This window comes from Coregonus lavaretus (genome assembly GCF_964263955.1).
Source record: "Coregonus lavaretus genome assembly, contig: HAP1_SCAFFOLD_2654, whole genome shotgun sequence".
Classification (NCBI taxonomy): Eukaryota; Metazoa; Chordata; class Actinopteri; order Salmoniformes; family Salmonidae; genus Coregonus; species Coregonus lavaretus.
In genome coordinates this window covers 981-24,805 of record NW_028161497.1, presented here as the reverse complement: position 1 = coordinate 24,805, position 23,825 = coordinate 981, and positions in this window count along the sequence as shown.

Here is a 23,825-nt window from a genome sequence, read left to right as displayed (position 1 = left end):
ATAGCTGAACCACTTACATATCTGTTCAATCTAACCCTGGAATGTAATGAAATTCCAAAGATCTGGAAATCAGCATTTGTCCTACCACTTTTAAAAGGGGGAGATCCAACTCTTTTAAATAATTATAGGCCAATCTCAAAGCTGTCACCCCTGGTGAAAATACTTGAAACCCTTGTAAGTGAACAGCTAAAATAGTTTTTATTTACTAACTCTATTTTATCAATGTATCAATCGGGCTTCAGGAAGAAGCATAGCACAATTACAGCAGCCATGAAGGTTTTAAATGATATCACTGAAGCCCTTGACAAAAAACAGCACTGTGTCTCACTTTTTATTGATCTCTCTAAGGCTTTTGATACAGTTGATCATGCTATACTAAGGCAGAGATTGTTGAGTGTAGGTCTTTCGGAGCATGCAGTTGCATGGTTTGCTAACTATCTGTCTGATAGAACTCAGTGCACTCAATTTGATGGGCTTATGTCTGTTAAATTGTCTGTCCTGAATGGTGTGCCCCAGGGCTCTGTACTTGGTCCTCTCTTATTCACTATTTATATTAATGATTTAGACAAAAATGTCCAAAATGCACAACTTCATTTTTATGCTGATGATACTGTTATTTACTGTTGTGCCTCATCTCTTACAAAAGCTTTCCAGAACTTGCAAACTGCTTTTTATACTGTTCAACATACCTTGTGTCAATTGAAGCTTATCCTCAATACTGACAAAACTAAACTAATGGTGTTTTCTAATGCAAGAAATAGACCTCTGAACCTTTCACCTGTTACTACCTGTCAGGGCAAGGAGATTGAGGTTGTAACCTCATATAAATATCTTGGAATTCTAATTGATGACGGCCTCTCTTTTAAATTGCATATTCAACAACTTACAAAAAAATTGAAGCTGAAATTGGGATTTTATTTTAGGAATAAGGCCTGTTTTTCTTTTGAAGCCAGAAGGAGGCTAGTATCAGCTACATTTATGCCTTTACTAGACTATGGGGATATTTTATATATGAATGCTTCCGCTCAGTGTTTGAGATCAATTGACACTCTTTATCATGGTACTTTGAGATTTATTTTAAACTGCAAAACCCTTACGCACCACTGTACTTTGTATACCAGGGTTGGCTGGCCTTCTCTAGTCACTCGTAGGCTCAGTCACTGGTATACTTTTATTTACAAAGCCATTTTGGTTTTACTACCTTTTTATTTGGGCATTTTTATTGTTCAGAAATGTGGTGGGTACTCTCTTCGTTCACTGGACTTTATCCTGCTAACTGTTCCAAATGTCCGAACTGAATTTGGTAAAAGGTCTTTTATGTACTCTGCGCCATCGTCTTGGAACACCTTACAAAATAATTTTAAACTGGAAGAACTTGTCCCGATTGGTGTTTTTAAATCTCTGATGAAGGATTTTGAGGCTGATTCCCTGACCTGTCAATGTCTTTAATTTGCTGTTTTTGATATTGTTATACTCTTGTGAATTCATGAATGGTTTTTACTAGATTACTTGTAGTTTTTCATGTTGTCTGTCTGTAAAATTTTTGTAATGACTTGGTGCTGCCTATCTTGGCCAGGACGCTCTTGAAAAAGAGATTTTAAATCTCAATGAGCCCTTCCTGGTTAAATAAAGGTTAAATAAAATAAATAAATAAATAAAAATACAGATATGATATAAACCTCTCTACCACTCTAACCCTAACTCAATACAGATATGATATAAACCTCTCTACCACTCTAACCCTAACATAACCCTAACTCAATACAGATATGATATAAACCTCTCTACCACTCTAACCCTAACATAACCCTAACTCAATACAGATATGATATAAACCTCTCTACCACTCTAACCCTAACTCAATACAGATATGATATAAACCTCTCTACCACTCTAACCCTAACATAACTCTAACTCAATACAGATATGATATAAACCTCTCTACCACTCTAACCCTAACATAACCCTAACTCAATACAGATATGATATAAACCTCTCTACCACTCTAACCCTAACATAACCCTAACTCAATACAGATATGATATAAACCTCTCTACCACTCTAACCCTAACATAACCCTAACTCAATACAGATATGATATAAACCTCTCTACCACTCTAACCCTAACATAACCCTAACTCAATACAGATATGATATAAACCTCTCTACCACTCTAACCCTAACTCAATACAGATATGATATAAACCTCTCTACCACTCTAACCCTAACATAACCCTAACTCAATACAGATATGATATAAACCTCTCTACCACTCTAACCCTAACATAACCCTAACTCAATACAGATATGATATAAACCTCTCTACCACTCTAACCCTAACATAACCCTAACTCAATACAGATATGATATAAACCTCTCTACCACTCTAACCCTAACATAACCCTAACTCAATACAGATATGATATAAACCTCTCTACCACTCTAACTCTAACTCAATACAGATATGATATAAACCTCTCTACCACTCTAACCCTAACTCAATACAGATATGATATAAACCTCTCTACCACTCTAACCTTAACATAACCCTAACTCAATACAGATATGATATAAACCTCTCTACCAATCTAACCCTAACTCAATACAGATATGATATAAACCTCTCTACCACTCTAACCCTAACATAACCCTAACTCAATACAGACATGATATAAACCTCTCTACCACTCTAACCCTAACATAACCCTAACTCAATACAGATACGATATAAACCTCTCTACCACTCTAACCCTAACTCAATTCAGATATGATATAAACCTCTCTACCACTCTAACCCTAACATAACCCTAACTCAATACATATATGATATAAACCTCTCTACCACTCTAACCCTAACATAACCCTAACTCAATACAGATATGATATAAACCTCTCTACCACTCTAACCCTAACATAACCCTAACTCAATACAGATATGATATAAACCTCTCTACCACTCTAACCCTAACATAACCCTAACTCAATACAGATATGATATAAACCTCTCTACCACTCTAACCCTAACTCAATACAGATATGATATAAACCTCTCTACCACTCTAACCCTAACATAACCCTAACTCAATACAGATATGATATAAACCTCTCTACCACTCTAACCCTAACATAACCCTAACTCAATACAGATATGATATAAACCTCTCTACCACTCTAACCCTAACTCAATACAGATATGATATAAACCTCTCTACCACTCTAACCCTAACTCAATACAGATATGATATAAACCTCTCTACCACTCTAAACCTAACATAACCCTAACTCAATACAGATATGATATAAACCTCTCTACCACTCTAACCCTAACATAACCCTAACTCAATACAGATATGATATAAACCTCTCTACCACTCTAACCCTAACATAACCCTAACTCAATACAGATATGATATAAACCTCTCTACCACTCTAACCCTAACATAACCCTAACTCAATACAGATATGATATAAACCTCTCTACCACTCTAACCCTAACTCAATACAGATATGATATAAACCTCTCTACCACTCTAACATAACCCTAACTCAATACAGATATGATATAAACCTCTCTACCACTCTAACCCTAACTCAATACAGATATGATATAAACCTCTCTACCACTCTAACCCTAACATAACCCTGACTCAATACAGATATGATATAAACCTCTCTACCACTCTAACCCTAACTCAATACAGATATGATATAAACCTCTCTACCACTCTAACCCTAACATAACCCTAACTCAATACAGATATGATATAAACCTCTCTACCACTCTAACCCTAACATAACCCTAACTCAATACAGATATGATATAAACCTCTCTACCACTCTAACCCTAACTCAATACAGATATGATATAAACCTCTCTACCACTCTAACCCTAACATAACCCTAACTCAATACAGATATGATATAAACCTCTCTACCACTCTAACCCTAACAAAACCCTAACTCAATACAGATATGATATAAACATCTCTACCACTCTAACCCTAACTCAATACAGATATGATATAAATCTCTCTACCACTCTAACCCTAACATAACCCTAACTCAATACAGATATGATATAAACCTCTCTACCACTCTAACCCTAACATAACCCTAACTCAATACAGATATGATATAAACCTCTCTACCACTCTAACCCTAACATAACCCTAACTCAATACAGATATGATATAAACCTCTCTACCACTCTAACCCTAACATAACCCTAACTCAATACAGATATGATATAAACCTCTCTACCACTCTAACCCTAACTCAATACAGATATGATATAAACCTCTCTACCACTCTAACCCTAACTCAATACAGATATGATATAAACCTCTCTACCACTCTAACCCTAACATAACCCTAACTCAATACAGATATGATATAAACCTCTCTACCACTCTAACCCTAACATAACCCTAACTCAATAGAGATATGATATAAACCTCTCTACCACTCTAACCCTAACTCAATACAGATATGATATAAACCTCTCTACCACTCTAACCCTAACATAACCCTAACTCAATACAGATATGATATAAACCTCTCTACCACTCTAACCCTAACATAACCCTAACTCAATACAGATATGATATAAACCTCTCTACCACTCTAACCCTAACTCAATACAGATATGATATAAACCTCTCTACCACTCTAACCCTAACATAACCCTAACTCAATACAGATATGATATAAACCTCTCTACCAATCTAACCCTAACATAACCCTAACTCAATACAGATATGATATAAACCTCTCTACCACTCTAACCCTAACTCAATACAGATATGATATAAATCTCTCTACCACTCTAACCCTAACATAACCCTAACTCAATACAGATATGATATAAACCTCTCTACCACTCTAACCCTAACATAACCCTAACTCAATACAGATATGATATAAACCTCTCTACCACTCTAACCCTAACATAACCCTAACTCAATACAGATATGATATAAACCTCTCTACCACTCTAACCCTAACATAACCCTAACTCAATACAGATATGATATAAACCTCTCTACCACTCTAACCCTAACTCAATACAGATATGATATAAACCTCTCTACCACTCTAACCCTAACTCAATACAGATATGATATAAACCTCTCTACCACTCTAACCCTAACATAACCCTAACTCAATACAGATATGATATAAACCTCTCTACCACTCTAACCCTAACATAACTCTAACTCAATACAGATATGATATATACCTCTCTACCACTCTAACCCTAACATAACCCTAACTCAATACAGATATGATATAAACCTCTCTACCACTCTAACCCTAACTCAATACATATATGATATAAACCTCTCTACCAATCTAACCCTAACATAACCCTAACTCATTTAGATATGATATAAACCTCTCTACCACTCTAACCCTAACATAACCCTAACTCAATACAGATATGATATAAACCTCTCTACCAATCTAACCCTAACATAACCCTAACTCAATACAGATATGATATAAACCTCTCTACCACTCTAACCCTAACTCAATACAGATATGATATAAACCTCTCTACCACTCTAACCCTAACTCAATACAGATATGATATAAACTTCTCTACCACTCTAACCCTAACATAACCCTAACTCAATACAGATATGATATAAACCTCTCTACCACTCTAACCCTAACATAACCCTAACTCAATAGAGATATGATATAAACCTCTCTACCACTCTAACCCTAACATAACCCTAACTCAATACAGATATGATATAAACCTCTCTACCACTCTAACCCTAACTCAATACAGATATGATATAAACCTCTCTACCACTCTAACCCTAACATAACCCTAACTCAATACAGATATGATATAAACCTCTCTACCACTCTAACCCTAACTCAATACATATATGATATAATCCTCTCTACCACTCTAACCCTAACTCAATACAGATATGATATAAACCTCTCTACCACTCTAACCCTAACTCAGTACATATATGATATAAACCTCTACCACTCTAACCCTAACTCAATACAGATATGATATAAACCTCTCTACCACTCTAACCCTAACTCAATACAGATATGATATAAACCTCTCTACCACTCTAACCCTAACTCAATACAGATATGATATAAACCTCTCTACCACTCTAACCCTAACATAACCCTAACTCAATACAGATATGATATAAACCTCTCTACCACTCTAACCCTAACTCAATACAGATATGATATAAACCTCTCTACCACTCTAACCCTAACATAACCCTAACTCAATACAGATATGATATAAACCTCTCTACCACTCTAACCCTAACTCAATACAGATATGATATAAACCTCTCTACCACTCTAACCCTAACATAACCCTAACTCAATACAGATATGATATAAACCTCTCTACCACTCTAACCCTAACATAACCCTAACTCAATACAGATATGATATAAACCTCTCTACCACTCTAACCCTAACTCAATACAGATATGATATAAACCTCTCTACCACTCTAACCCTAACATAACCCTAACTCAATACAGATATGATATAAACCTCTCTACCACTCTAACCCTAACATAACCCTAACTCAATACAGATATGATATAAACCTCTCTACCACTCTAACCCTATTTCAATACAGATATGATATAAATCTCTCTACCACTCTAACCCTAACATAACCCTAACTCAATACAGATATGATATAAACCTCTCTACCACTCTAACCCTAACATAACCCTAACTCAATACAGATATGATATAAACCTCTCTACCACTCTAACCCTAACATAACCCTAACTCAATACAGATATGATATAAACCTCTCTACCACTCTAACCCTAACATAACCCTAACTCAATACAGATATGATATAAACCTCTCTACCACTCTAACCCTAACTCAATACAGATATGATATAAACCTCTCTACCACTCTAACCCTAACTCAATACAGATATGATATAAACTTCTCTACCACTCTAACCCTAACATAACCCTAACTCAATACAGATATGATATAAACCTCTCTACCACTCTAACCCTAACATAACCCTAACTCAATAGAGATATGATATAAACCTCTCTACCACTCTAACCCTAACTCAATACAGATATGATATAAACCTCTCTACCACTCTAACCCTAACTCAGTACAGATATGATATAAACCTCTCTACCACTCTAACCCTAACTCAATACAGATATGATATAAACCTCTCTACCACTCTAACCCTAACTCAATACAGATATGATATAATCCTCTCTACCACTCTAACCCTAACATAACCCTAACTCAATACAGATATGATATAAACCTCTCTACCACTCTAACCCTAACATAACCCTAACTCAATACAGATATGATATAAACCTCTCTACCACTCTAACCCTAACTCAATACAGATATGATATAAACCTCTCTACCACTCTAACCCTAACATAACCCTAACTCAATACAGATATGATATAAACCTCTCTACCACTCTAACCCTAACATAACTCTAACTCAATACAGATATGATATAAACCTGTCTACCACTCTAACCCTAACATAACCCTAACTCAATACAGATATGATATAAACCTCTCTACCACTCTAACCCTAACTCAATACATATATGATATAAACCTCTCTACCACTCTAACCCTAACATAACCCTAACTCATTTAGATATGATATAAATCTCTCTACCACTCTAACCCTAACATAACCCTAACTCAATACAGATATGATATAAACCTCTCTACCACTCTAACCCTAACATAACCCTAACTCAATACAGATATGATATAAACCTCTCTACCACTCTAACCCTAACATAACCCTAACTCAATACAGATATGATATAAACCTCTCTACCAATCTAACCCTAACATAACCCTAACTCAATAGAGATATGATATAAACCTCTCTACCACTCTAACCCTAACATAACCCTAACTCAATACAGATATGATATAAACCTCTCTACCACTCTAACCCTAACTCAATACAGATATGATATAAACCTCTCTACCACTCTAACCCTAACTCAATACAGATATGATATAAACTTCTCTACCACTCTAACCCTAACATAACCCTAACTCAATACAGATATGATATAAACCTCTCTACCACTCTAACCCTAACATAACCCTAACTCAATAGAGATATGATATAAACCTCTCTACCACTCTAACCCTAACATAACCCTAACTCAATACAGATATGATATAAACCTCTCTACCACTCTAACCCTAACTCAATACAGATATGATATAAACCTCTCTACCACTCTAACCCTAACATAACCCTAACTCAATACAGATATGATATAAACCTCTCTACCACTCTAACCCTAACTCAATACAGATATGATATAAACCTCTCTACCACTCTAACCCTAACATAACCCTAACTCAATACAGATATGATATAAACCTCTCTACCACTCTAACCCTAACTCAATACAGATATGATATAAACCTCTCTACCACTCTAACCCTAACATAACCCTAACTCAATACAGATATGATATAAACCTCTCTACCACTCTAACCCTAACATAACCCTAACTCAATACAGATATGATATAAACCTCTCTACCACTCTAACCCTAACTCAATACAGATATGATATAAACCTCTCTACCACTCTAACCCTAACATAACCCTAACTCAATACAGATATGATATAAACCTCTCTACCACTCTAACCCTAACATAACCCTAACTCAATACAGATATGATATAAACCTCTCTACCACTCTAACCCTATTTCAATACAGATATGATATAAATCTCTCTACCACTCTAACCCTAACATAACCCTAACTCAATACAGATATGATATAAACCTCTCTACCACTCTAACCCTAACATAACCCTAACTCAATACAGATATGATATAAACCTCTCTACCACTCTAACCCTAACATAACCCTAACTCAATACAGATATGATATAAACCTCTCTACCACTCTAACCCTAACATAACCCTAACTCAATACAGATATGATATAAACCTCTCTACCACTCTAACCCTAACTCAATACAGATATGATATAAACCTCTCTACCACTCTAACCCTAACTCAATACAGATATGATATAAACTTCTCTACCACTCTAACCCTAACATAACCCTAACTCAATACAGATATGATATAAACCTCTCTACCACTCTAACCCTAACATAACCCTAACTCAATAGAGATATGATATAAACCTCTCTACCACTCTAACCCTAACTCAATACAGATATGATATAAACCTCTCTACCACTCTAACCCTAACTCAGTACAGATATGATATAAACATCTCTACCACTCTAACCCTAACTCAATACAGATATGATATAAACCTCTCTACCACTCTAACCCTAACTCAATACAGATATGATATAATCCTCTCTACCACTCTAACCCTAACATAACCCTAACTCAATACAGATATGATATAAACCTCTCTACCACTCTAACCCTAACATAACCCTAACTCAATACAGATATGATATAAACCTCTCTACCACTCTAACCCTAACTCAATACAGATATGATATAAACCTCTCTACCACCCTAACCCTAACATAACCCTAACTCAATACAGATATGATATAAACCTCTCTACCACTCTAACCCTAACATAACTCTAACTCAATACAGATATGATATAAACCTCTCTACCACTCTAACCCTAACATAACCCTAACTCAATACAGATATGATATAAACCTCTCTACCACTCTAACCCTAACTCAATACATATATGATATAAACCTCTCTACCACTCTAACCCTAACATAACCCTAACTCATTTAGATATGATATAAATCTCTCTACCACTCTAACCCTAACATAACCCTAACTCAATACAGATATGATATAAACCTCTCTACCACTCTAACCCTAACATAACCCTAACTCAATACAGATATGATATAAACCTCTCTACCACTCTAACCCTAACATAACCCTAACTCAATACAGATATGATATAAACCTCTCTACCACTCTAACCCTAACATAACCCTAACTCAATACAGATATGATATAAACCTCTCTACCACTCTAACCCTAACTCAATACAGATATGATATAAACCTCTCTACCACTCTAACCCTAACTCAATACAGATATGATATAAACTTCTCTACCACTCTAACCCTAACATAACCCTAACTCAATACAGATATGATATAAACCTCTCTACCACTCTAACCCTAACATAACCCTAACTCAATAGAGATATGATATAAACCTCTCTACCACTCTAACCCTAACTCAATACAGATATGATATAAACCTCTCTACCACTCTAACCCTAACTCAGTACAGATATGATATAAACCTCTCTACCACTCTAACCCTAACTCAATACAGATATGATATAAACCTCTCTACCACTCTAACCCTAACTCAATACAGATATGATATAAACCTCTCTACCACTCTAACCCTAACATAACCCTAACTCAATACAGATATGATATAAACCTCTCTACCACTCTAACCCTAACATAACTCTAACTCAATACAGATATGATATAAACCTCTCTACCACTCTAACCCTAACATAACCCTAACTCAATACAGATATGATATAAACCTCTCTACCACTCTAACCCTAACTCAATACATATATGATATAAACCTCTCTACCACTCTAACCCTAACATAACCCTAACTCATTTAGATATGATATAAACCTCTCTACCACTCTAACCCTAACATAACCCTAACTCAATACAGATATGATATAAACCTCTCTACCAATCTAACCCTAACATAACCCTAACTCAATACAGATATGATATAAACCTCTCTACCACTCTAACCCTAACTCAATACAGATATGATATAAACCTCTCTACCACTCTAACCCTAACTCAATACAGATATGATATAAACTTCTCTACCACTCTAACCCTAACATAACCCTAACTCAATACAGATATGATATAAACCTCTCTACCACTCTAACCCTAACATAACCCTAACTCAATAGAGATATGATATAAACCTCTCTACCACTCTAACCCTAACATAACCCTAACTCAATACAGATATGATATAAACCTCTCTACCACTCTAACCCTAACTCAATACAGATATGATATAAACCTCTCTACCACTCTAACCCTAACATAACCCTAACTCAATACAGATATGATATAAACCTCTCTACCACTCTAACCCTAACTCAATACAGATATGATATAAACCTCTCTACCACTCTAACCCTAACATAACCCTAACTCAATACAGATATGATATAAACCTCTCTACCACTCTAACCCTAACTCAATACAGATATGATATAAACCTCTCTACCACTCTAACCCTAACATAACCCTAACTCAATACAGATATGATATAAACCTCTCTACCACTCTAACCCTAACATAACCCTAACTCAATACAGATATGATATAAACCTCTCTACCACTCTAACCCTAACTCAATACAGATATGATATAAACCTCTCTACCACTCTAACCCTAACATAACCCTAACTCAATACAGATATGATATAAACCTCTCTACCACTCTAACCCTAACATAACCCTAACTCAATACAGATATGATATAAACCTCTCTACCACTCTAACCCTATTTCAATACAGATATGATATAAATCTCTCTACCACTCTAACCCTAACATAACCCTAACTCAATACAGATATGATATAAACCTCTCTACCACTCTAACCCTAACATAACCCTAACTCAATACAGATATGATATAAACCTCTCTACCACTCTAACCCTAACATAACCCTAACTCAATACAGATATGATATAAACCTCTCTACCACTCTAACCCTAACATAACCCTAACTCAATACAGATATGATATAAACCTCTCTACCACTCTAACCCTAACTCAATACAGATATGATATAAACCTCTCTACCACTCTAACCCTAACTCAATACAGATATGATATAAACTTCTCTACCACTCTAACCCTAACATAACCCTAACTCAATACAGATATGATATAAACCTCTCTACCACTCTAACCCTAACATAACCCTAACTCAATAGAGATATGATATAAACCTCTCTACCACTCTAACCCTAACTCAATACAGATATGATATAAACCTCTCTACCACTCTAACCCTAACTCAGTACAGATATGATATAAACCTCTCTACCACTCTAACCCTAACTCAATACAGATATGATATAAACCTCTCTACCACTCTAACCCTAACTCAATACAGATATGATATAATCCTCTCTACCACTCTAACCCTAACATAACCCTAACTCAATACAGATATGATATAAACCTCTCTACCACTCTAACCCTAACATAACCCTAACTCAATACAGATATGATATAAACCTCTCTACCACTCTAACCCTAACTCAATACAGATATGATATAAACCTCTCTACCACCCTAACCCTAACATAACCCTAACTCAATACAGATATGATATAAACCTCTCTACCACTCTAACCCTAACATAACTCTAACTCAATACAGATATGATATAAACCTCTCTACCACTCTAACCCTAACATAACCCTAACTCAATACAGATATGATATAAACCTCTCTACCACTCTAACCCTAACTCAATACATATATGATATAAACCTCTCTACCACTCTAACCCTAACATAACCCTAACTCATTTAGATATGATATAAATCTCTCTACCACTCTAACCCTAACATAACCCTAACTCAATACAGATATGATATAAACCTCTCTACCACTCTAACCCTAACATAACCCTAACTCAATACAGATATGATATAAACCTCTCTACCACTCTAACCCTAACATAACCCTAACTCAATACAGATATGATATAAACCTCTCTACCACTCTAACCCTAACATAACCCTAACTCAATACAGATATGATATAAACCTCTCTACCACTCTAACCCTAACTCAATACAGATATGATATAAACCTCTCTACCACTCTAACCCTAACTCAATACAGATATGATATAAACTTCTCTACCACTCTAACCCTAACATAACCCTAACTCAATACAGATATGATATAAACCTCTCTACCACTCTAACCCTAACATAACCCTAACTCAATAGAGATATGATATAAACCTCTCTACCACTCTAACCCTAACTCAATACAGATATGATATAAACCTCTCTACCACTCTAACCCTAACTCAGTACAGATATGATATAAACCTCTCTACCACTCTAACCCTAACTCAATACAGATATGATATAAACCTCTCTACCACTCTAACCCTAACTCAATACAGATATGATATAATCCTCTCTACCACTCTAACCCTAACATAACCCTAACTCAATACAGATATGATATAAACCTCTCTACCACTCTAACCCTAACATAACCCTAACTCAATACAGATATGATATAAACCTCTCTACCACTCTAACCCTAACTCAATACAGATATGATATAAACCTCTCTACCACCCTAACCCTAACATAACCCTAACTCAATACAGATATGATATAAACCTCTCTACCACTCTAACCCTAACATAACTCTAACTCAATACAGATATGATATAAACCTCTCTACCACTCTAACCCTAACATAACCCTAACTCAATACAGATATGATATAAACCTCTCTACCACTCTAACCCTAACTCAATACATATATGATATAAACCTCTCTACCACTCTAACCCTAACATAACCCTAACTCATTTAGATATGATATAAATCTCTCTACCACTCTAACCCTAACATAACCCTAACTCAATACAGATATGATATAAACCTCTCTACCACTCTAACCCTAACATAACCCTAACTCAATACAGATATGATATAAACCTCTCTACCACTCTAACCCTAACATAACCCTAACTCAATACAGATATGATATAAACCTCTCTACCACTCTAACCCTAACATAACCCTAACTCAATACAGATATGATATAAACCTCTCTACCACTCTAACCCTAACTCAATACAGATATGATATAAACCTCTCTACCACTCTAACCCTAACTCAATACAGATATGATATAAACTTCTCTACCACTCTAACCCTAACATAACCCTAACTCAATACAGATATGATATAAACCTCTCTACCACTCTAACCCTAACATAACCCTAACTCAATAGAGATATGATATAAACCTCTCTACCACTCTAACCCTAACTCAATACAGATATGATATAAACCTCTCTACCACTCTAACCCTAACTCAGTACAGATATGATATAAACCTCTCTACCACTCTAACCCTAACTCAATACAGATATGATATAAACCTCTCTACCACTCTAACCCTAACTCAATACAGATATGATATAATCCTCTCTACCACTCTAACCCTAACATAACCCTAACTCAATACAGATATGATATAAACCTCTCTACCACTCTAACCCTAACATAACCCTAACTCAATACAGATATGATATAAACCTCTCTACCACTCTAACCCTAACTCAATACAGATATGATATAAACCTCTCTACCACTCTAACCCTAACATAACCCTAACTCAATACAGATATGATATAAACCTCTCTACCACTCTAACCCTAACATAACTCTAACTCAATACAGATATGATATAAACCTCTCTACCACTCTAACCCTAACATAACCCTAACTCAATACAGATATGATATAAACCTCTCTACCACTCTAACCCTAACTCAATACATATATGATATAAACCTCTCTACCACTCTAACCCTAACATAACCCTAACTCATTTAGATATGATATAAACCTCTCTACCACTCTAACCCTAACATAACCCTAACTCAATACAGATATGATATAAACCTCTCTACCACTCTAACCCTAACTCAATACAGATATGATATAAACCTCTCTACCACTCTAACCTCTCTACCACTCTAATAGGGCGGCAGGTAGCTTAGTGGTTAAGAGCGTTGGACCAGTAACCGAAAGGTCGCTGGTTCTAATCCCCAAGCCGACTAGGTGAAAAATCTGTCGATGTGCCCTTGAGCAAGGCACTTAACCCTAATTGCTCCTGTAAGTCGCTCTGGATAAGAGCGTCTGCTAAATGACCAATTTTTTTTTTTTTTTTTTAACCCTAACATAACCCTAACTCAATACAGATATGATATAAACCTCTCTACCACTCTAACCCTAATATAACTCGGTACAGCTCAGAGATGCCGTCTAATGTGGAGATCAAGGCGAGGGTGAGCAATGCGACACGATTGGCAGAGAGAGCCAGCCAGCTAAACCAATCAGAGGGCACAGTAATCCGCCAGCAGGACACGTTCTTCAACTGCAGCACCGGACGACTTAAACTACGCAACCTGATGGTACACAGACACACACAGACACACATAAACACACACACAAACATAAAAACACACACAAACATAGACACACACACAGACACACACACACAGACAGACACACACACACACACAGACAAACACACACACAGACAAACACACACACAGACACACACACAGACACACACCTACACACACACACCTACACACACACACACACACAGACACACACACAGACACACACAAACACAAACACAGACACACACTCATACACAGACACACATAAACACACATGCTTTGGACTGACGTTTTGTTTGTCCAGCAGGATGGGAGGGGTCAGCTGATCTTCTATGAGAGACCAGATTGTGATGGGCCCAAGGTGTCCAACTACTCCATCTCTGATACACAGGATCCAGAGGGACTCAGAGTGAGTAGCTACTACAACACTACTCCATCTCTGCTACACAGTGAGTAGCTACTATAACACTACTCCATCTCTACTACACAGTGAGTAGCTACTACAACACTACTCCATCTCTACTACACAGTGAGTAGCTACTACAACACTAATCCATCTCTACTACACAGTGAGTAGCTACTACAACACTACTCCATCTCTACTACACAGTGTGTAGCTACTACAACACTACTCCATCTCTACTACAGTGAGTAGCTACTACAACACTACTCCATCTCTACTACAGTGAGTAGCTACTACAACACTACTCCATCTCTACTACAGTGAGTAGCTACTACAACACTACTCCATCTCTACTACACAGTGAGTAGCTACTACAACACTAATCCATCTCTACTACACAGTGAGTAGCTACTACAACACTACTCCATCTCTACTACACAGTGTGTAGCTACTACAACACTACTCCATCTCTACTACAGTGAGTAGCTACTACAACACTACTCCATCTCTACTACAGTGAGTAGCTACTACAACACTACTCCATCTCTACTACAGTGAGTAGCTACTACAACACTACTCCATCTCTACTACACAGTGAGTAGCTACTACAACACTAATCCATCTCTACTACACAGTGAGTAGCTACTACAACACTACTCCATCTCTACTACACAGTTTGTAGCTACTACAACACTACTCCATCTCTACTACAGTGAGTAGCTACTACAACACTACTCCATCTCTACTACACAGTGAGTAGCTACTACAACACTACTCCATCTCTACTACACAGTGTGTAGCTACTACAACACTACTCCATCTACTACAGTGAGTAGCTACTACAACACTACTCCATCTCTACTACAGTGAGTAGCTACTACAACACTACTCCATCTCTACTACAGTGAGTAGCTACTACAATACTACTCCATCTCTACTACACAGTGAGTAGCTACTACAACACTAATCCATCTCTACTACACAGTGAGTAGCTACTACAACACTACTCCATCTCTACTACAGTGAGTAGCTACTACAACACTGCTCCATCTCTGCTACACAATGATTAGCTACTACAACACTACTCCATCTCTACTACACAGTGAGTAGCTATTACAACACTAATCCAACTCTGCTACACAATGAGTAGCTACTACAACACTACTCCATCTATACTACACAGTGAGTAGCTACTACAACACTACTCCATCTCTACTACAGTGAGTAGCTACTACAACACTACTCCATCTCTACTACACAGTGAGTAGCGACTACAACACTAATCCATCTCTGCTACACAATGAGTAGCGACTACAACACTACTCCATCTCTACTACACAGTGAGTAGCTACTACAACACTAATCCATCTCTAATACACAGTGAGTAGCTACTACAATACTACTCCATCTCTACTACACAGTGAGTAGCTACTACAACACTACTCCATCTCTACTACACAGTGAGTAGCTACTACAACACTACTCAATCTCTGCTACACAATGAGTAGCTACTACAACACTAATCCATCTCTACTACAGTGAGTAGCTACTACAACACTACTCCATCTCTACTCAGTGAGTAGCTACTACAACACTACTCCATCTCTACTACAGTGAGTAGCTACTACAACACTACTCCATCTCTACTAAACAGTGAGTAGCTACTACAACACTACTCCATCTCTACTACAGTGAGTAGCTACTACAACACTACTCCATCTCTACTAAACAGTGAGTAGCTACTACAACACTACTCCATCTCTACTACAGTGAGTAGCTACTACAACACTACTCCATCTCTACTAAACAGTGAGTAGCTACTACAACACTACTCCATCTCTACTACAGTGAGTAGCTACTACAACACTACTCCATCTCTACTACACAGTGAGTAGCTACTACAACACTACTCCATCTCTACTACACAGTGAGTAGCTACTACAACACTACTCCATCTCTACTAAACAGTGAGTAGCTACTACAACACTACTCCATCTCTACTACAGTGAGTAGCTACTACAACACTACTCCATCTCTACTACAGTGAGTAGCTACTACAACACTACTCCATCTGAGGGAATGAGTGACTGGTTTAGTGTAGAGATGGCTGGTCATGAGGTGAGGTGGTGTATATTAATCTTAGTGTGTGTTTGTGTAGACTGTGTTGGCTGATTCTCTAGGGGTGAAGGGTGAGGTGAGGAAGGAGAGGAGGCTGTTCCTGGTTGGTCAGACGAGGGTTCACTTGGACACAGTGGAGGGCCTGGGACACTACATGGAACTAGAGGTAGATTCACCTGGCTGGGACATTACATATAACTAGAGGTAGATTCACCTGGCTGGGACATTACATATAACTAGAGGTAGATTCACCTGGCTGGGACATTACATATAACTAGAGGTAGATTCACCTGGCTGGGACATTACATATAACTAGAGGTAGATTCACCTGGCTGGGACATTACATATAACTAGAGGTAGATTCACCTGGCTGGGACATTACATATAACTAGAGGTAGATTCACCTGGCTGGGACATTACATATAACTAGAGGTAGATTCACCTGGCTGGGACATTACATATAACTAGAGGTAGATTCACCTGGCTGGGACATTACATATAACTAGAGGTAGATTCACCTGGCTGGGACATTACATATAACTAGAGGTAGATTCACCTGGCTGGGACATTACATATAACTAGAGGTAGATTCACCTGGCTGGGACATTACATATAACTAGAGGTAGATTCACCTGGCTGGGACACTACATATAACTAGAGGTAGATTCACCTGCCTGGGACATTACATATAACTAGAGGTAGATTCACCTGGCTGGGACATTACATATAACTAGAGGTAGATTCACCTGGCTGGGACATTACATATAACTAGAGGTAGATTCACCTGGCTGGGACATTACATGGAACTAGAGGCCTGACCAGCCCATATTCTCCTGGTCTGTCAAACAGCGCTGTAGGTCTGCCTCCTTCCACCGCAGATGAGGAACGCCGACAGGCCAACAGCTCTAACATACAGAGGCCTGACCAGCTCTAGCATACAGAGGCCTGACCAGCTCTAGCATACAGAGGCCTGACCAGCTCTAGCATACAGAGGCAGACCAGCTCTAGCATACAGAGGCCTGACCAGCTCTAGCATACAGAGGCCTGAACAGCTCTAGCATACAGAGGCCTGACCAGCTCTAGCATACAGAGGCCTGACCAGCTCTAGCATACAGAGGCCTGACCAGCTCTAGCATACAGAGGCCTGACCAGCTCTAGCATACAGAGGCCTGACCAGCTCTAGCATACAGAGGCCTGACCAGCTCTAGCATACAGAGGCCTGACCAGCTCTAGCATACAGAGGCCTGACCAGCTCTAGCATACAGAGGCCTGACCAGCTCTAGCATACAGAGGCCTGACCAGCTCTAGCATACAGAGGCCTGACCAGCTCTAGCATACAGAGGCCTGACCAGCTCTAGCATACAGAGGCCTGACCAGCTCTAGCATACAGAGGCCTGACCAGCTCTAGCATACAGAGGGATTTTGATGGGGATGTTTTTATTATGCTAATTAGATTTCCGCGGGGGAGCGGACATCGACTATAGAATCTCCAGTCTAGAGAAAGTCATCATATTTCTCTAAGGTTGACCACCAGATGGTGCTGGTTCCACTCTACATGGGGGGGGGGGGGGGCTTGTTTACCCAGCATGCAGCAGATGACTGGCTGTCTTTGAAGGGTCACCATAGCAACAGGCCACTCCCCCTCCAATGCCCACGCTCGCCTGTAAGCACCTTTTTTCTCTGCACCTTTTTCAATGTTGGATTTGTTTTCTAATTCTTTGTTGGTCTGTGTTATCTGAGGGAAATATGTGTCTCTAATATGGTCATACATTTGGCAGTAGGTTAGGAAGTGCAGCTTGGTTTCCACCTCATTTTGTGGGCAGTGGGCACATAGCCTGTCTTCTCTTGAGAGCCAGGTCTGCCGATGGCAGCCTTTCTCAATAGCAAAGCTATGCTCACTGAGTCTTGTTTACCCAGCATGCAGCAGATGACTGGCTGTCTTTGAAGGGTCACCATAGCAACAGGCCACTCCCCCTCCAATGCCCACGCTCACCTGTAAGCACCTTTTTTCTCTGCCTCTCTTCCCTCTCTCTTCCCTCTCTCCATCTCTCTCTGCCTCTCCCTCTTACGCTCCCTGCCCTCTCTCTCTCTCTGCCTCTCCTTACCCCTCTCTGCCTCTCCCTGACCTCTCTCTCTGCCTCTCCTACCCCCCCCTCTCTCTCTCTGCCTCCTCTCTCCTTCCTCTCTCTCTCTGCCTCCTCCCTCCTTCCTCTCTCTCTCTGCCCCCTCTCTCTCTCTCTCTCTGCCTCCTCTCTCCTGCCTCTCTACCCTCTCCCACTGTCTCTGCCTCCTCTCTCCTTCCTCTCTGCCTCTCTACCCTCTCCCACTGTCTCTGCATCCTCTCTCCTTCCCTCTCTGTCCGATTCCTTCACATTTACCACTTTGCCATACATTGTCTTCTTTTCTTTCTGTCAATCTGTTTTCCATGTTCTAGTTTCCTCTCCTCCTCCTCTTCGGTTATCTGAGAGTGCTGTGTTAGTGTCAGAGGGAGGGAGGAGAAGGGAGAGATTGGTGTAGGTCTGGCCCACTCATCAGCGTGGGAGACTGAGCCTTTCTATCCACACACACAGTCAGTGTGTCATGTTGCACTGTGTGGGCTGAACTGAGCAGTCTTGTCATACAGTAACGGCACATAGACTGCCTCCTTTCTTTCCTCTCTCTCTCTTTCCTCTCTCTCTTTCCTCTCTCTTCCCTCTCTCTTCCCTTTCTCGTTCCCCTCGCTTTCCTCATTTTCTCTCCTTTTCTCTTTATCTCTCTTCTCTCTTTCCTCTCCTTCCTCTCTCTCCATCTCTCTCTTTATTGCCATTTTTCTGGCTCTCTCACACTCTCCATCTCACTCTCTTTCTCTCCATACTCAGTGTGCAGGCAGAGAAGCCTAGCGATGGAGGATCTGTGTCTCTGATGCTGTGGGTGAGTCTCTTCTCTCTCCTGCTGTACCTCTACCTGTCTCTACCTGTCTCTACCTGTCTCTACCTGTCTCTACCGGTCTCTACCTGTCTCTACCTGTCTCTACCTGTCTTTACCGGTCTCTACCTGTCTCTACCTGTCTCTACCTGTCTCTACCTGTCTCTACCTGTCTCTACCGGTCTCTACCTGTCTCTACCGGTCTCTACCTGTCTTTACCGGTCTCTACCTGTCTTTACCGGTCTCTACCTGTCTCTACCTGTCTCTACCTGTCTCTCCTGCATGCTTTCTGTTGAGGGTTGCATGGTGTGTGTGTGTATGAATCAGCTAATGACACAGCTTGCCTCTCACCTGCTGTGCCTCTACCTGTCTCTACCTGTCTCTACCTGTCTCTACCTGTCTCTACCTGTCTCTACCTGTCTCTACCCGTCTCTACCTGCCTCTACCTGTCTCTACCTGTCTCTACCTGTCTCTCTCTACCTGATTACAGTCGTGAATGAAGCTTCTTCACACACACTTCACTTTACCTCCTTCCCTCTCTCTCCCTTCTCCCTCTCTGTCCTCCTCTCTCTCCCTTCTCCCCTTCTCCCTCTCTGTCCTCCTCTCTCTCCCTCCTCCCCTTCTCCCTCTCTGTCCTCCTCTCTCTCATGGGAAACATATAACATTGCCAAAGCAAGTGAAATAGATAATAAACCAAAGGGAAATACACAATCAGGGATTAACAGTAAACGTTACACTCACAAAAGTTTTTAAATAATATAGATATTTCAAATGTTATTGTTATGTACAATGTTGTAACAATGTGCAAATAGTTGAAGTACAAAAGGAAAGATAAATAAACAGAGGAATGTAGGTTATATTTATAATGGTGTTTGTTCTTCACTGGTTGCCATTGTGGCAACCGCTCACAAATCTTGCTGCACACTGATATTTCACCTATGGGAGTTTATCAATGTTGGATTTGTTTTCTAATTCTTTGTGGGTCTGTGTAATCCCAGGGAAATATGTGTCTCTAATATGGTCATACATTTGGCAGGAGGTTAGGAAGTGCAGCTTGGTTTCCACCTCATTTTGTGGGCAGTGTGCACATAGCCTGTCTTCTCTTGAGAGCCAGGTCTGCCTACGGCGGCCTTTCTCAATAGCAAGGCTATGCTCACTGAGTCTGTACATAGTCAAAGCTTTCCTTAATTTTGGGTCAGTCACAGTGGTCAGGTATTCTGCCACTGTGTACTCTCTGTTTAGGGCCCAATAGCATTCTAGTTTGCGCTGTTTTTTTGTAGATTTTTTCCAATGTGACAATAATTATATTTTTGTTTTCTCATGATTTGGTTGGGTCTAATTGTGTTGCTGTCCTAGGGCTCTGTGGGATCTGTTTGTGTTTGTGAACAGAGTCCCCGTACCAGCTGGCTGAGGGGACTCTTCTCCAGGTTCCTCTCTCTGTAGGTGAGGGCTTTGTTATGGAAGGTTTGGGAATCACTTCCTTTGAAGTGGTTGTAGAATTGAATTGCACTTTTGGGGATTTTGATAACTAGTGGTTATAGTTCCAATTCTGCTCTGCATGCATTATTTGGTGTTTTATGTTGTACACTGAGGATGTTTTTGAAGAGTTCTGCATGCAGAGTCTCAATTTGGTGTTTCTCCCATTTTGTGACTTCTTGGTTGGTGAGCGGACCCCAGACCTCACAACCATAAAGGGCAATGGGTTCTATAACTGATTCAACAATTTGTCAAATTTTATGTTCCTTTTGATGGCGTGGAAGGCCCTTCTTGCATTGTCTCTCAGATCGTTTACAGCTTTGTGGAAGTTACCTGTGGCGCTGATGTTTAGGCTGATGTAGGTATAGTTTTTGGTGTGCTCTAGGGCAACAGTGTTTAGGTGGAATATGTATTTGTGGACCTGGCAACCAGACCTTTTTTGGAACACCATTATTTTTTGTCTGAGGTTAACTGTCAGGGCCCAAGTCTGACAGAATCTGTGCAGAAGATCTAGGTGCTGTGCTGTAGGCCCTCCTTGGTTGGGTACAGAAGCACCAGATCATCTGCAAACAGAAGACATTTGACTTCAGAGTCTAGTAGGGTGAGGCCTGGTGCTGCAGACTGTTCTAGTGCCCTCGCCAATTTGTTGATATATATGTTGAAGAGGGAGGGGCTCAAGCTGCATCCCTGTCTCACCCCACGGCCCTGTGGAAAGAAAATGTGTTTTTTTGCCAATTCGTTTGTGTACATGGATTTTATAATGTCGTATGTTTTCCCCCAACACTGCCTTCCATCAATTTATATAGCAGACCCTCATGCCAAATTGAGTCAAAAGCTTTTTTGAAACCAGCAAAGCATGAGAAGACTTTGCTTTTGTTTTGTTTGTTTGTCAATAAGGTTGTGCAGGGATAGGTGGTATGTCATACGGTCATTTGGTCAAAAGCCGATTTGAAATTTGCTCAGGACATTGTTTTCACTGAGGAAATGCAGTAGTCTGCTGTTAATGATAATGCAGAGGATTTCCCCAAGGTTGCTGTTGTTATAGGGGTCGAATCTGTCTCCACTTTTGTGGATTGGGGTGATCAGTCCTTGGTTCCAAGTATTGGGGAAGATGCCAGAGCTGAGGATAATGTTAAATAGTTTAAGTACAGCCAATTGAAATTTGTGGTCTGTATATTTTATCATCTCTAGTCTCCCGAGTGGCGCAGTGGTCTAAGGCACTGCATCGCAGTGCTAGCTGTGTCACTAGAGATCCTGGTTCGAATCCAGGCTCTGTCGTAGCCGGCCGTGACCGGGAGACCCATGGGGTGGCGCACAGTTGTCCAGGGTAGGGGAGGGAATGGCCGGCAGGGATGTAGCTCAGTTGGTAGAGCATGGCGTTTGCAACGCAGGGTTGTGGGTTCGATTCCCACGGGGGGTATAAAAAATAATGTATGCACTAACTGTAAGTCGCTCTGGATAAGAGCGTCTGCTAAATGACTTAAATGTAATTTCATTGAGGATACCATCAACACCACAGGTCTTTTTGGGTTGGAGGGTTTGTATTTTTTCCTGTAGTTCATTCAATGTAATTGGAGAATCCAGTGGGTTCTGGTAGTCTTTCTATATTTTAATTGATCATTTATGTGTATTTGCTGTTTGTTATAGAGCCAA